This window comes from Solanum pennellii, chromosome 10 (assembly GCF_001406875.1).
Source record: "Solanum pennellii chromosome 10, SPENNV200".
Taxonomy (NCBI): domain Eukaryota; kingdom Viridiplantae; phylum Streptophyta; class Magnoliopsida; order Solanales; family Solanaceae; genus Solanum; species Solanum pennellii.
In genome coordinates this window covers 8,303,353-8,318,482 of record NC_028646.1, presented here as the reverse complement: position 1 = coordinate 8,318,482, position 15,130 = coordinate 8,303,353, and the positions used below count along the sequence as shown (strand labels likewise).

The 15,130-nt window shown below is 33.3% G+C and overlaps 1 non-coding gene across 1 annotated transcript; it reads left to right on the top strand.

The window, feature by feature from the left end:
- The first annotated feature begins 8,797 nt into the window (after window positions 1-8,797).
- LOC114074567 lies at window positions 8,798-8,884 on the top strand. The gene has a single exon (XR_003574987.1). It is a non-coding gene; the product is annotated as a small nucleolar RNA Z221/R21b (small nucleolar RNA).
- Window positions 8,885-15,130: the final 6,246 nt, after the last annotated feature.

The following is a 15,130-nucleotide window of genomic DNA, read 5'->3' as shown; positions in this document are numbered from 1 at the left end:
CTAACCATATCAACAACCACCTCTAAATTCTCCTGAGCTAGAATTTATGACAATATGAAAATGACAAAAACTCACTTCTTAAACTTCAAAAAGTTTTCCAGATTTTCCCCTTTCTTTCCAGAGTGATTATTTTTAATTTTTTAGCTTATTCTGAGTTATTCGAGTTATGAGATGTTACACACCACTAGGAATCCACTCACCAAAGTGGTACCACGCGTGGACAAAAGCAACTAATCATATTTCAAAAATCATGTCCGGAACAAAGTAGGTAGTCATATAAGAATATATAGAACCAAGGTCGAATGATACTAGAAGTAGGTATTCATATAAGAATATATAGAACCAAGGTCGAATAATACTAGAAACTTCCTTCCATAATGCCCATATCAAACATTTATCTCCATCGAACTCCATCTTCTTGACTCTTAGCCACACACAATCAATTAGTCTAGTCCTCATTACATCGTACACATACTCTATTCATTGTACCTCACATACTTCTCACAGTGCTCGACTAAACCCAAAACTCTTAATACTAACAAACATCATAACCACGCCAATCATTTACCATACTCTCAAATCGTCAGTAGTATCAACGCTTTCTTAATCAACACATTATCGCCTTCAAAATTTTCAAACTATGGTGCCCTCTTTTTCAAAATAAGTATTTTATGAAAGAAACTGGTCCCGCCCAAAGCTGATAGCACTAATTTCAAATCTAAAAGTACTTTTCCATCAATATGAAGTTGTTGAATCACCTACAATGTCGACTTCACATAATCTTTGAGATACAAAATTTCTACTCATATTCAAAATCATCATATACCTTATACTAACACTTACGAAATTCTTGGTCCCTCTAATAATTCGGTATACTGTAAGCTCATAATTTCTAGTCACCATCAAATATTTATTTAACACATCATAATAATCAGTATCGTCCTATCAACAAAGTACTTTAAATCCTATCGAAATCCTCATTAATCATGTAGAACTATATGTCCATATTGTCGAACATCAACAAGTTATTTATCATAATTTGAAAAATCTAGTTAGACATAATCACATATAATCTTTCACAGATCATTGCTTGTCACCCTAACAAAAACTAAATATTTAGAAAAGTCGATGATAAATTCCTAGTAAGTTTGTACCAAAGTAGTTCACATCTCACAATCATATCTAAACTCATAGGCAAAAATCAATAAATCTTTCACTACAAACCAATGGCTTATACGAGTGGTTTATTCCATCATTTTTCTTAAATCTTTCTCATGACATAAAATTCTAAATTTCTTGAACTCTTCAATACATCAAACTATTGTTTCTTTTGTTGTTTTTCTCACCATTCTTATTCTTTAGTCAACAACTCTTGACATTTTTACCTTATCCTCTAACTAAAAGCGTTAAATCAACCCCTTCCTTAGGTTCATTTAAAACCAAAATAACACACCTTATGACTTAAATCATGTACAAGTCCTTTCAAATGTTCTATATCCAATGTGATCGATCATTTCTTACCTTATCTATCCATAGTGACAAAGTTTGTATGAGAGTGTTAGGTTAAATTTCGAGGATAATAAGTTCAAATCAACCACATCGAGTAGTTTCTAAGTCATGGTAATGAAGTGCACCACTATCCTGAATTAGAGACTACATGATGCATAGGGAAAATTCCCTTCTTCTGATCTTATCGTGCCTTCTCTAATGTCTGATTTCTTAGTGTTAAAAGCGTATCTAACATCAACTCTTGAGATTCAGAGTTAGTGGTGAGACTCCTTGCATTACAGATCATTCTTTTATTGATTTTTAGTTTTTTTTATTTAAAGAATGTTGTGGGGTTTGTCCCAATATTCATTCTAGTATTATATGTTCTTAATAGATAGATAATAAGTCAGATAACTCAGTTTAAGTCTCTCATTATCTAGAATTTCAAATATTCTATTTTGAGACTTAAGTATCATTTTGGCTGAGACATTTATTTAAGTTATTTTATGAGAATGTTTCTTGCTTTACATTGAGTTAAGTCTTCTGCTGAGTTATGTATGTCAAGATAAGGGTATGCTCAAAGACAATAATGTATATTAGGTGTCGGCCACATCCAGGGTGTAGCCTTGGGTCATGATAAACCTTGTCTCATAGCAAAAAGTTCAAGAGTCCTAGGGAGTCTATGAAGGTGTGTCTGTAAAGTCCTAGTAATCGGTGTGAAATGCGTCAAATTTATGATTAGGAGGCTACAATATTTAGGAATTTCTCACTTGTATCATATCCCTTTTCATGAAATAGAGTTTATCTATAAAAATTCTCTTTAATTCGTGCTTGCAGGAGATTCAGATCATCATGCCTCCACGAAGAGTAGCAACGGGTCATCTAACCAAAAGGAATGTTGAGGAACCAGAGGTACCTAATGCACCAAACGTGCACCTCCAGGAGAAGTCACTAATGTTGATTTCCATTAAGATATTCTAGCGAAAAGATTCTACTGTGATTGTCTTATTTCTATTTTTCATATCAACACCATGGATTACCTAATAGAGTTTGACATGGTAGATTTTTATGTCATTCTAGTTCGGACTGGCTTCGTTCCTATTATACTGCAATAGATTGTAGAACTTGACTTGTCAATTTTTAGATTCTTATCAATCCAGTCATAGAGTAGAGTAGTAGTTTAGTAAAGCCTAAGGATCATTTCATTTCGTACCTCAAGGTGAGATAGTTAGTATCAAAGGGGTGTATCTATCACTTTGTCCGAGTTAATTACTCAAGTGCTGAGGTACCTTCCGTTAAGTCAGTTTCTATAGTAAAGGAGTTTCGAGAAGTATTTCCTAATGATCTACCTGGAGTCCCTCTTGAGAGAGAAATGACTTCGGCAAAGAAATCATTCCAGATACTCGTCCTATCGCTATTTAACCATATGGAATTGCACAAGCAGAGTTAAAAGAGTTGAAAGAATAGATGAAAGATTTATTTGATAAAGGTTTTTTTAGATCAAGTGTCTCAACATGGGGTGTCCAGTCCTGTTTGTAAGAAAGATAGATGTTTCCCTTAGGATGTGTATAGACTATCGCCAATTGAATAAGGTTACAATCAGGAATAAGTATCCTCTCCGAAGGATAAATGATTTTTTCTATTAGCTTTAGGGTGCCACCTGTTTCTCAAAAATTGATCTCACATCTGCTAACATCAGTTAAGGGTTAGGGAATGTGACATTACAAATAAAATCATTAAAAGCAGATAAATGCATTATTAGTTTTCGATTATGTCTTTTGGTATGACCAATGCACCAGCAACTTTCATAGATCTTATAAACACAATCTTCAAGCCTTATTTAGATATATTTGTTATAATCTTCAATGATGACATACTTATCTATTTAAAGAATGAAGAAGATCAAGCTAGTCATCTCAGGATAGTTCTTCAAATATTGAATGATAAAGTGTTGTTTGCCATGTTTCCAAGAGTGAGTTTTGGATTAAGTCTTTGGTCCACATAGTTTCCGGTGATGGGATTAGAGTTTACACCTAAATGATACAAGCAGTTCAGAGTTATCTAGATCCATGTCTCCAATTAATATAAGGAGTTTCTTGTGTTTGGCTGGCTAATATAGAAGGTTTGCTGAGGGTTTTTCGTCTATTTTTTCTCCTTTGACAAAGTTGACTCAGAAGACAGTTAAGTTTCAATGGTTTGAAGCTTGTGAGAAAATATTTTAAGAGTTGAAAAAGAGGTTGGCTACTACCCCAATGTTGACCTTACCAGAAGGTACTGAAGATATTATAGTGCACTGTGAGTTATATAGAGTCGGTTTGGGTTACGTGTTAATGCAGAATGACAAGGATATAAGGTTCATGAGAAGACTAATCCAACCCATGACTTAGAGTTGGTTGTTTTAGTTTTCTCCTTGAATATGTGGCGTCACTATTTGTATGGTGTTCATGTTGACATATTCACTTATCATAAGATCCTATGATATGTGTTTACCTACAAGGAGCTAAATCTCAAACATAGGAGGTAGTTAGAGTTACTCAAGGATTATGACATGAGTATTCTTTACCACCTAGTTAAGGATAATGTGGTTGTTGATTTTTAAGCAAGTTAGATATGGGAAGTACCACCCATGTAAAGCTAATGTGGTTCCTGATGTTTCAAGCAAGTTATAAATAGGAAGTACCGCCGTTGTTGAGCAAGAAAAAAGGGAGTCAGCCAAAGAGGTACACATACTTGCATGCCGTGAGTCAGAATTATGGATTCCACAGAAGGAGGGATAGTGGTGACCAATGGGGTCGCGTCATCATTAGTGTCAGAAGTGAAAGAGAATAAAGACAAATACCCAACGTTCATAAGCAAAGAGTATTGGTTTTTTAACAAGGGCAAGTTGGTGTGTAGAAGTAACAGGGAAGATTGTTTGTACCTAGGGTGGATAGACTCCAAGAGAGGATGATGGAGGAGGCTCATAACTGCAGATAATCAATTCATTCGGGTTCCACCAAGATATACCGAGATTTGCTAGAAGTTTATTTGTGTGAAGGTATGAAGAAAGACATTGCTGAGTTTGTTTCCAAGTGCCTGAATTGCAAACAAGTGAATGTAAAACACCAAGGCATGTAGTGTTGGCTCAGGATATGGAAATTCTAGAATGGAAGTGGGATATGAATACTATGGACTTCATCGCAGGATTGCCAAGGTTTTGCAGTCAGAATGATTCAATTTGGATGGTTCTCGATAGAATGACAAAAATCCACCCAATTCTTGCCCGTAAAAATCACTCATTTGGCAGAGGATTATGTGAAATTATACATTCAGGAGGTTGTTAGAATTCATGGAGTCCTAGTGTCGATAATTTTAGATAGAGGTGCACAATATACATATAAGTTTTGGAAGTCTTTCAAAAAGGTATGGGTTCAAAGGTAAACTTAAGAACTGCTTTCATCCTCAGAGATATGGGAAAGAAGAGCGTACTATCCATACATTAGAAGATATTTTTAGGGATTGTGTGATTTTCTAGGGGAACTGGGATGATCACTTATCTCTCATTGAGTTCGCTGATAATAACAACTACCATTCGAGCATCCAAATGGCTTTATGTGAAGATCTTTATGGGAGAACATGCAGATCTCTTATTAGGTTGTTCGAAGTTGGTAAACCTGGGTGAAAGGACCAAATGTAGTTCACCAAGCCATGGAGAAGGTAAAGGTGTTTCACCCATGAAGGGTATTATGAGGTTTGGTTAGAAGGGGAAAGTTAGTCCCCAGTACAGTGGTCTTATAAATATCAAAGAGAGTTGGCGATGTAGCTTACGAATTAGATCCACCCCAAGTTTTAGCACTGGTTCTCCATGTTGAAAAATTGCATAGGTGATCCTTCATTGATTGTACCAACTGAAAAATGATGGTAATAAGGACAGATTAACCTATGAGGAAATTCCAGTTCATATTTTAGATGACCAAGTTTGTAAGATGAGAACAAAGGAGGTGGCATCAGATAAGGTTCTTTTAAGGACGGAAGTAGAATACTTACGGTTCATCCGAACCCTCTTCGACGGAAAATATTATTATTTATACAGGATTAAATTATTTTTTTAAATATGTATTATAGATGTTGGACCCCCTTTTTTTACTAATTCGCGGTTCTGCTTCTCAGATTTTGAACCCCCTTATCAAAAAATATAACTCTGCCACTCATCTCAATGAATTAAAAAACGACATATTTCTTTGACCATATAGCATACTTTCACATATCCTCATAGAGGAAAATGCTTTTATAATGGATGATCCTTAAAATCATAATTTGTTGATATTACCCTTATATATAAGTGAGTAAGAGAGGACGAACATGGGATCATATAATAGTACAAAAAGAATTCTAAAGTGTACCGTGAATGCTTTAATTTTTTGCTCCAACTAGACTAATTTTATTTGGCATAATCCTTTTATATCCACGTGTAAGAAACTCAAACCATGTCTTCCTTTGATAGTTTGATTTTGGAATTGGTTAAATGGTCTGGTGGACCTTTGTACATGTATCTGTTTGTATTATAAAACCTTCTACTTATCGATTTGTCATCTGGATCCTTAGACTCAATAAAACACAATTTATCGGACCCTTCTTACCATTGACCACACTTATGTGGCTTTAAGATGGATGAGTTAGCAAAAGTGTGTGATTTCACACTCCTTAAGGCGAGTGAGTACTATATTTCAATTTTAAAAATGTTAATAAAAATATAAAATAATACAAAAATTAAAAAATAATTAAGAAGACCACATCTTCTTCACCATATTCCACCTTCAACAACAACAATCTCCGTGCCCAATTCTTTGTTTATCTTTCTATACTCTTGTCATCAGATCTTGACATTGAAACCTTCTTGACTCTGTTGATTCGCCTTTAAAGGGAGAGGTCGATAGTAGTGGTGCTCGTCGGAGAAAGTGCGGCGGCGATGGCTAGGTTGGAGGATCTAGTTACAACATTGAAGAGATCTTGTCCAGATATAGTGGTATGGCGTCGATGGCGGTAATTTCGTGATTGTGTGGAGGTGACGGCAAGATCTGGTGGTGTGGCGGCGGCACCTTCAAATTATTTTTTTCTTTAGTTTCTAATATGGTGTCCTTCACTTTGTTTTTATTCTCATTTCTACAAATTTGTGAGGTAATAAATTTGAAAATTTTGATGGATAAAAATAATTGTTAAATCAATATTTTGATATATTGAGATATTTTAATGGTGACAAAGTTTGCATTAATGGAGAAAAGAGGTTTATGAAGTTTCAAGTGATGAACAAAGTTTTAATAATTATTATTACTTAAATTTATGAATGATGAAAACATAAAAATTAATGGTGATTTTTGTGATATAAGAAAGTGGTGCTAATGGTGAAGATGATGATTGTGATGGTTACATCTAATGTAAAAAATGGAGACATGGTTAAAGAAGAACGACAGAGGAAAGAAAAGAAAAAGAAATTCTTAAAAATAAATAATTAATGATGTGTCAGTTGAAATCTGATGTGGATGACGACGTGTCCTTTTTGTTGAGCTTTTGAAGCTCAGACAACGCCAAGGGGGTTTAAAATGTTGACATTCGTTGAGTCTAAGGGATTAATTGATAAATAGTTAAGTAGAATGGTTAAGAATACGAATATATACAAGTATAATGGTCACCAGACCATTCCTCTATGGAATCATCTATTACCTTATCTTCCAAGCCCTGAAATTTTTAGGTCTTTTTAACAATTTTTCTTGCATCTGTTTTTCCTCTTCAATGGTTTATGTTTATTGTTTGTGATGATAATAAATATACCTACTTTTATCAATCAATATCAAATGAATATTTGTTTTCAGTTCTTCAGTGGTATTTATTACATTTTTCCGATTTTTCTATGATTTTGTTCATGATGTTTCTAATTTGGTTTGATTCATACTCAGAGATGCTTGAAAATTGGTTTCGTTCCCCTTATTATTATTCTCACTTCTATATTTTTTTCCTTGGCAAGTTTACATTTTTGATAGTCACAATATGTTGGGTATTTTGTTTTCTGCTTCTTTTACTGTGCATTTTCTGATTTTTAAATAGTTTATTGTAGAATTTTGTAATTTTATGTTTCTAACTGGGTTTTATTTACTCATGCATGTTTAACTTTATATTTTATTTGTTTTGCCCTCTCTTTTTTATGACACACACCACTAATTTTTTAGCTTTTCTTAATTAATGTGAATCTTGATATGTTAAATGATCTTTTTTAAGGATGGGAGGAACTGGATAAAAAAGGACCTATACATGTTCTTCTCGAAGGATTGATTGACAATAAAATTGTATGTTATAATCAAATAAATATGCAGAATATGTTATACACATTCAAATAGAAAACTCCAAATATTTGTAGGTACTATATGATAGAGATGACAAAGTGAAGATATATGAAAATAATTTTATAGGATGGTTATGATTCAAGAAATCAAATGATGCAATGTCAGAATATGTTGATGCTGGTGAGGAATAGACAAGATTTGCTGTTACTCATGGAAGAAATGAAAGCAAAAGTTGTTGTGTTCCAATCTTAGTGCAGGTCTGAAACTCGAACCATTCATACCATCAAAAACAACAAAATGTGAGTCTTCTTAACTACCTACAATTAAGATTTGGTTCTGTCCCCTGACTTTTGAATTAATATTGATTGGAATATAATGTGACTTAGATTTGCCTGTTTCCTCATTGTCTTCAATGTGCTTATGTTGTCCAGTAGAAAAATATATCTTCCTCATTTGAAAATTTTAGCACTGAAAAAGACAAATAAGTTTGGATTCTCAGATAATGATATAGTCTCACTTGGCTAAGTTATGCGGACTCTTCACTTAGGTTAACACATCTGTGTCGGATTCTTCAAAAATATATTACTTTTGGAGAATTCAGTAGATACCCGTTGACATTTTTGAAGAGTTCAAGAAACAGTCACTCGGTAGTGAGAACCATCAATAGGATAAATGGAATGAACTGGCAAAGATGGTATGTGGTTATTCAAATTTTGTTGTTTCCTCAACGTTCCTGATAAATAGCTAAATTTATATGTGATTTCTGTTAGATAACTTGAAAAAACTTCAGCTTTAACCTCTTGATATTTAGTGTTGCTATGATTAGAGAGGCTACGAGGACTCTATTTAGTGTTCTTATGATTAGAGAGGTTTGTCAGTTTATAAGTGATTTTCTATTTTCCTTTATGTGTGAATTATAATATCATTTTCATGAGATCTCAACTGTTGGTTCTCTCTCACCTTCACACGCAGATTTCTGTGTTTAGTAATTGTGGATGTGATGAGATCTCGAGAAAGCCATGCACCACTCTGATATTAGTGATGTCAAATTTCTCATACCAATACACCCTTCTGAGTTGTTAAAAAAGTTCATTTGCATGTGAGAACTAAAAAAAGTGAGTATATATATTTATTTGTACTTCAGAACACTTGTTATTCTATTTTATTAGGCTTCTGCTAAAATTAACAGTTGTTAGTTTCTTTAATACGAAGTTTCTACAGTTTCATTTTAGTGAAACAATAGAGTAAAGGATGGTCTAGCAAGTTGCAAATAAAAAATAAAAAAAAACTATATGAAAAAATGCACACTTCTCATGATCTTTAGTTCCCTGGAATTACATTTTGCATATTTAGAAATGATTAGAAATATCATATAATGTATCGTGCACATTTCTACAATCGCGGCAATAAGAACCTATAATAGTTAAACGTAAAGCAGGGGTGTAATTATGTCAACTAAAAGAACGCACAAGTGTGGACAAGCTGAAGGTAAAACTTAACATGTTCTAGAGATCACTAGAAACCGTTTGGGTGCTTCTGCTGGATGATGTACAAAATTAAATTGTCAGAGTATACATTTGAGGTGTCTGATGTGTCCAAGTTATCTTATTTTGAATAGTCTTTCTCCTTTTTATATCATACCAGGAAGATCTCTAAAACAACTAGTGATCGTGCCTGAGTCAATAACCCGAATGGTAGACTGGGACTATTGTCTCAGGTGAGCACTGTTCTCACGAATCTCAAATGCAATGTGGTTAATGTTAATGTGTGGACTCATAACGCCTAACAAAAGATAGGTGAGTAAACGGGAGGTAAGTTAATGATCCGAAAGAGTTGTCTATCATGAAGCAACTATTATAAATTGTACTTAGATGTAGCGATAAATTAAGAAATTTCAAGGGTCTCTCAATACCGAGAGAAGACAATCACCAACTAATGTTTGCATACCAAGATTATGAACGTGCTTCTGGTGAAGGATTGAATGAAAAAGAGCGGTCTAATGTGAGTGTCCTTAATTGGTAAAATAAAGACTACTCTATTGTGACAATCCAGTGTAAGGATAGACCAAAGCTTCTCAGTCTTGAAAGTTTTCATGGAGCTTAATCTTAACTATAAGTCAAGTGATTGATGGAATTTCCCCTATTTTGGTGACTTTCTGTGAACTCTGTTAAGTTTCAGCAAGGATGACTGAAAATTGATCCTCTCTTTTGTCCCTTTCTAAAGGTTTCTTCTTATAAACAAAGAAAATTGATTTCACAATTCAAACGCTGCTGAAATGCTTGATGGTTGAATTTATTACATTTAATTCTTTTGTAAGCAAATAGTTTATTTTTTCCATTATTGTTTGTATGTTTTTATTTGTTGAATTCATATACATTAATTAAGATTCTTATAAAGTGTGTTTCATTTCTCAAAGTTTTCTTCCTCCAATTTCATTAAGCTTAATTTTTTACTATAAAACATAGTGATTGATGTATCTATTTCAACTTCTTTTTGCAATTTTGATGACGTTTTTTAATTATGTTTAAAGGACCAGTGAGGATGATTGAAAATTTATAGGGTTGTGCTATAATTGATAGCACCTAACAACAAATATTTGATAACTAATGCGTAACAAATGATGAAGTTTGTTAAAATAAGCAAAATGATTTCTATCTTTCTTGCCACAATTAGTATATTATTCTCACTATTTTTTCTTGGGTACAAACATTTTGTATGTCATTGCACTATTCCTAGAATATTTATATAGAGACAATTAGTCCATATCTTTTATTGGAAGTTAACTAATTTTTCATATTTCTTGTTCTCTTCTTTTTAGGCATAGAAGAGATCAAGTTATTTTTGAAACTAACAAATTTCAAAATGCACTATAGAAAATATTAGTTTTTGGTAATAAGTACGCACTTCCACAGAGAGTACTATAGCCTTTACCGACATTAATAAAATGTCATTTGATTCAATGTTGCTATAGACTTCATGAACATTTATACAGAGTACCAATTTCCTCTTAGAATACATATTTATCGATAATTAAGCTATTAATTATTATTAAAGATCATTTTTTGTAGTGATAACTCATTCCCCTTTGATAAAGTTTTTTTTTTTTTTATAAATGAGTAACAACTCTTTAGTTTAACTTCTTTCAACTAATTTTGTGAAACTTAAATTTAAAAACAACCTGAAAGACTATCTTTTTTGAAAAATATATTCAGTAACATGTCTTTTTTGTCTTGATTGCTAGGAAAGTAAGATCTTCTTTATTATATTTTTTGATATTTGTGAGTTTAGGAGCTCACAAAATTATGTTGTGAGATTTTAATATGTTGTATGTCAAAAATTTTGTTTAGTACATCCCGTTGTACACATTCAGATGTCACCTAATGCTTGGTTGATAATTGCCTTAACTTTTTGCAAATCCATATTACAATCATAACAAGAAATTTGAGTGATTCTACTATCTTAGTGCTCGACCTGCAGACATGGCGATCTACAATCTGGACAAGAATCACCTCATAAGGTAAGTTATCATTGGTCCCAATATCATTAATTTTTATTATTAAAGAAGGATCGCCCATGAACTTCTTCAACATGGAGGTGTGAACTGCTGCATGAACTATGGATAACTCTATTGGTAGGTCCAACTCATAAGATACATTACCTAGAGGGTCGATATATCGAGGACCAAGCTTCTCCTTCTTACAAAATACCATAGCAACTTTAATGGGTGAAACTTTCAAATATACCCAATCATCTGCTTCAAAGTCTAAATCCATTCTTCTTACATAGGTGTAAGATTGGACTCTGTGTCATTTTAAACCTCTCTTGAATCACTTTCAGCATCTCCATAGCTTGATTATCTAAATGAGGTCCTATCCCTGCTTGACTACATTCAAACCATCTAATATGAGATTTGTATCTTCTCCCATAAAGACCTTCATAATAAGCCATTTGTATAGTGCTAACTATTGTTGTAAGCAAATTCAATAAGAGGTAGGTGATCATCACAATTACCTTTGATATAAATCACATAAGCCATCGACATATCCTCTAAGGTATGAATAGTGTGATCTTCTTGACCATTTATATAAGAATGAAAGGCAATACATAAGTTAACGTTTGAACCCGAGCCTTTTTTGAATAGCATACAAAATTGTGTAGTAAATTGCTCATTTCTGTCTGAATAATGGTGAGAAAAACTGCATGAAGTCTAACCACTTCTTGAAGATACAACTTGGCATAGTCCTTTGGTGAATGGGTATTCTTTACCCGAAAAAAGTGGGTTAATTTTGTCATTCTATCAAGAATCTCCCAAACTGAATCATGTTTCCTGCGAAATCTTTGTAAAGCTAGGATAAAATCAGGATTTATCATCTCTCACTTCCATTCTGGAAGTTCTATATTCTATGCCGTACTACCAGGCCATTGGTCCTCTACTTTAACTTGTTCGAACACTTAGACACAAATTATAAAATGCCCTTCATACCTCTCAACCAATACTTCTATTAAATCGTGATACATCTTTGTGGAACCCGGATGAATGAAATATCTAGAGCTATGAACTTCCTTTATGATGCATTGTTTTAGTTCAATACTTTTTCTACGCATAACCTAACTTGATACCTTAATACACCATCTCTCCCTTGTTAAAAAACCATTACTTTTTTGTTATGAACATTTGTCTTTAATTCCTAAAAAATTGGTTTTTGATCCTACTTCTCTTTTACTTTTGACACTAATGAAGATCTTTCCCCATTCATCACCACTCCTCTTCTATCTGTGGAATCCAATAAATGAACTCCCAAGCGTTCAAGTCTGTGCCCAACCTTTGCTAGTTCTTTCTTATCTATCTCAAAGTAGGCAGTACTAGCCATAGACAACCTGCTCAAGGCATCAGGAACAATATTAGTCTTACCTGGGTGGTATAGAATACTCATATCATAATCCTTGAGTAATTATAACCACCTCATTTGTCTGAAATTGAGATCTTTTAGAGTAAATACATACCGAAGACTTATGATCAATGAATACATCTACATGAACACTATACAAATAGTGATGTCATATCTTTAAAGCAAATACTACAACATCTAGCTCTAAGATATGAGTTGAAGATGAAGAAAAACCTTTCACGTGAGGAAGTCGTGGTTGAGGTTTTTGAGAGAAAAGTTTAGGAGTTGAGAAACAAGAAGTTGTGTGTGCCAAAGTTCTATGAAGGAAATCATATCGTGCAGGGTGAAACTTTGAGGTCAAGGCTGATATGATGTCCCAATATCCATACTTTTTCCTTCTACTTTGACTCTAGCTAGAGGTAATGAGTTCCTTATGACTTGTATTATGTTTTAGAGTCATGTGTTTTATGTGTTCCCATGATTTTCTTATGTTATGCAAGATCATGAAAAATTTGCGTTTTGAAGAAAATGAGTTTAAATGATTGATTATCCACATCGTGTTGTGCAATGAGTGTGAATTCCCTATAGACTCCAGGAGATGATACGATGAACATGCTTTATCTATGATTTTGAGTGTGGTTCCCTATAGACTCCAGGAGATGATATAATTGTGTTTAGCATACTTTTAGCTTGGAGAAGGAAGCGCCTCCTTGTTGATGAGAAATTTTTAAATTTCTTACATTTTGATTTGTTAAAGATGAGGAATTTTAAAATTTCTTACATTTTTGTTTGTTAGGCGTTGCACCTACTTTCATTATAGTACATTGAGTATGTTTAGCTTGGAGTTAATGTTTCCTCCTCGGTTGTGGAAATTTTTATATATTGCATGCATGAAGGGTTGCTAGTCTTGAGGTCTTTCCGTTAGAAATGTCTAGAATCTTACCCGAGGACACGTTTTCCCAAGAGGTAGATAATGAAACTCCTCAGAATCTAGAAGGCTAAACTAGGGCTAATTGAGAGGGCGACATCCAAAAAGGGAGGCAGTTTGGGAAGACTTCACCAAGCATTACGTCACCTCACATGACCACCATAATGATTCGTGGTGAGGACCATGATTCATGGAGAGGTTCATGGAGGGCTAGGCAGTATCTAGGATACTCTGCACCGAACAAGGACCCTTCTTAAAGAAGGCTCGTGATGGCTACAACAACCAGGGGAAGGGTCATGAGCCTAAGCTAGTCGTAAGGCGAGAAAGGGTTTGAACCGAAGCCACTCGTCCAAGAACCAAAGGGAGAACACCGGTTCGTGGTAGGGACTACGATTCTTGCAACCTCACATGGTCATGTGGTAGTGTACTATAAGTTAAGGGTTAATTGATCTTTTCTTGTTTTAAGTCATTGTCATCGGTTTCATAGCTAATTGTTTAATTTTTTGTATTTCTAAGCTTTGCTGAGTTCTAATCCTCAAAAGACAAAGTTTAATTTTATCAAGTTCGTTTCATGTATTTTTTTTGGGACATGATGTATGGGCTAGGCTCAATTTTATTCTATTAGATTAGATGGCTACGATGTGACAAGATCTCTAGAATTTTATTTTTCATTAATAAAATGTTTGGACTTTAAAATCTTTTTCACTCTTATTGTTCTATTTCTCATGTAACGAGAGTTAAATGTATTGTATGGAATTCTTTGGGGTTCTATGCGTCACGTTACATCTAGGGCGTACCCCAAGGTCTTGACAATTATGCATGCAGAAATTTTGTGAATTATTAAGGGTAAAATGTGAAACGAACATCCCCAAAAACTAGTATTTGATATGCACCAACGTGTTACAAGACCCTTAGTCCTTTTTGAATATTTATATGTTTCAAATGTTAAGTAAACAAGAATATTTATTTTTGAATACTTTAATTATTTCCAATCGAGTTATGTGTGAAAAAAACATATTGACATAAAACAACAAAATGAGAAAAATTTAACCAATGAACATATGTGGTGATACTATTTAAAATTGTTGGAAACAAAAATTAATTATAAACAATCAAATTAATACAAAAAGATATGGAATTTTTTAACTTACTAAATAAAATGATAATAATGTATCTTTTACTTCACCTTATTATTTCAAAATATTTATTTTGTAGGACTTCTTGATAATTTTCTTTAATGTTAAAATTCATACTCAATTTCAGATGTATGGTTTATTCATATTGAAAAGCTGAGAGTGAAAATTTATTCAATACATAAATCAATTTATTTAAATTTTAAAGTGCAAAAGGTTTTCTTGGAAAATCGTGCAAACAAAAAACAATTTTTTAACAACAGCAATAAAATAATGAATAATTAAATAAATCACAATCTAGTAAATATGTAAATTTTCAGATATTTAATAAGTGATTGAAATAAAAAAATTTGAAAAATAATTCATCGAACACGA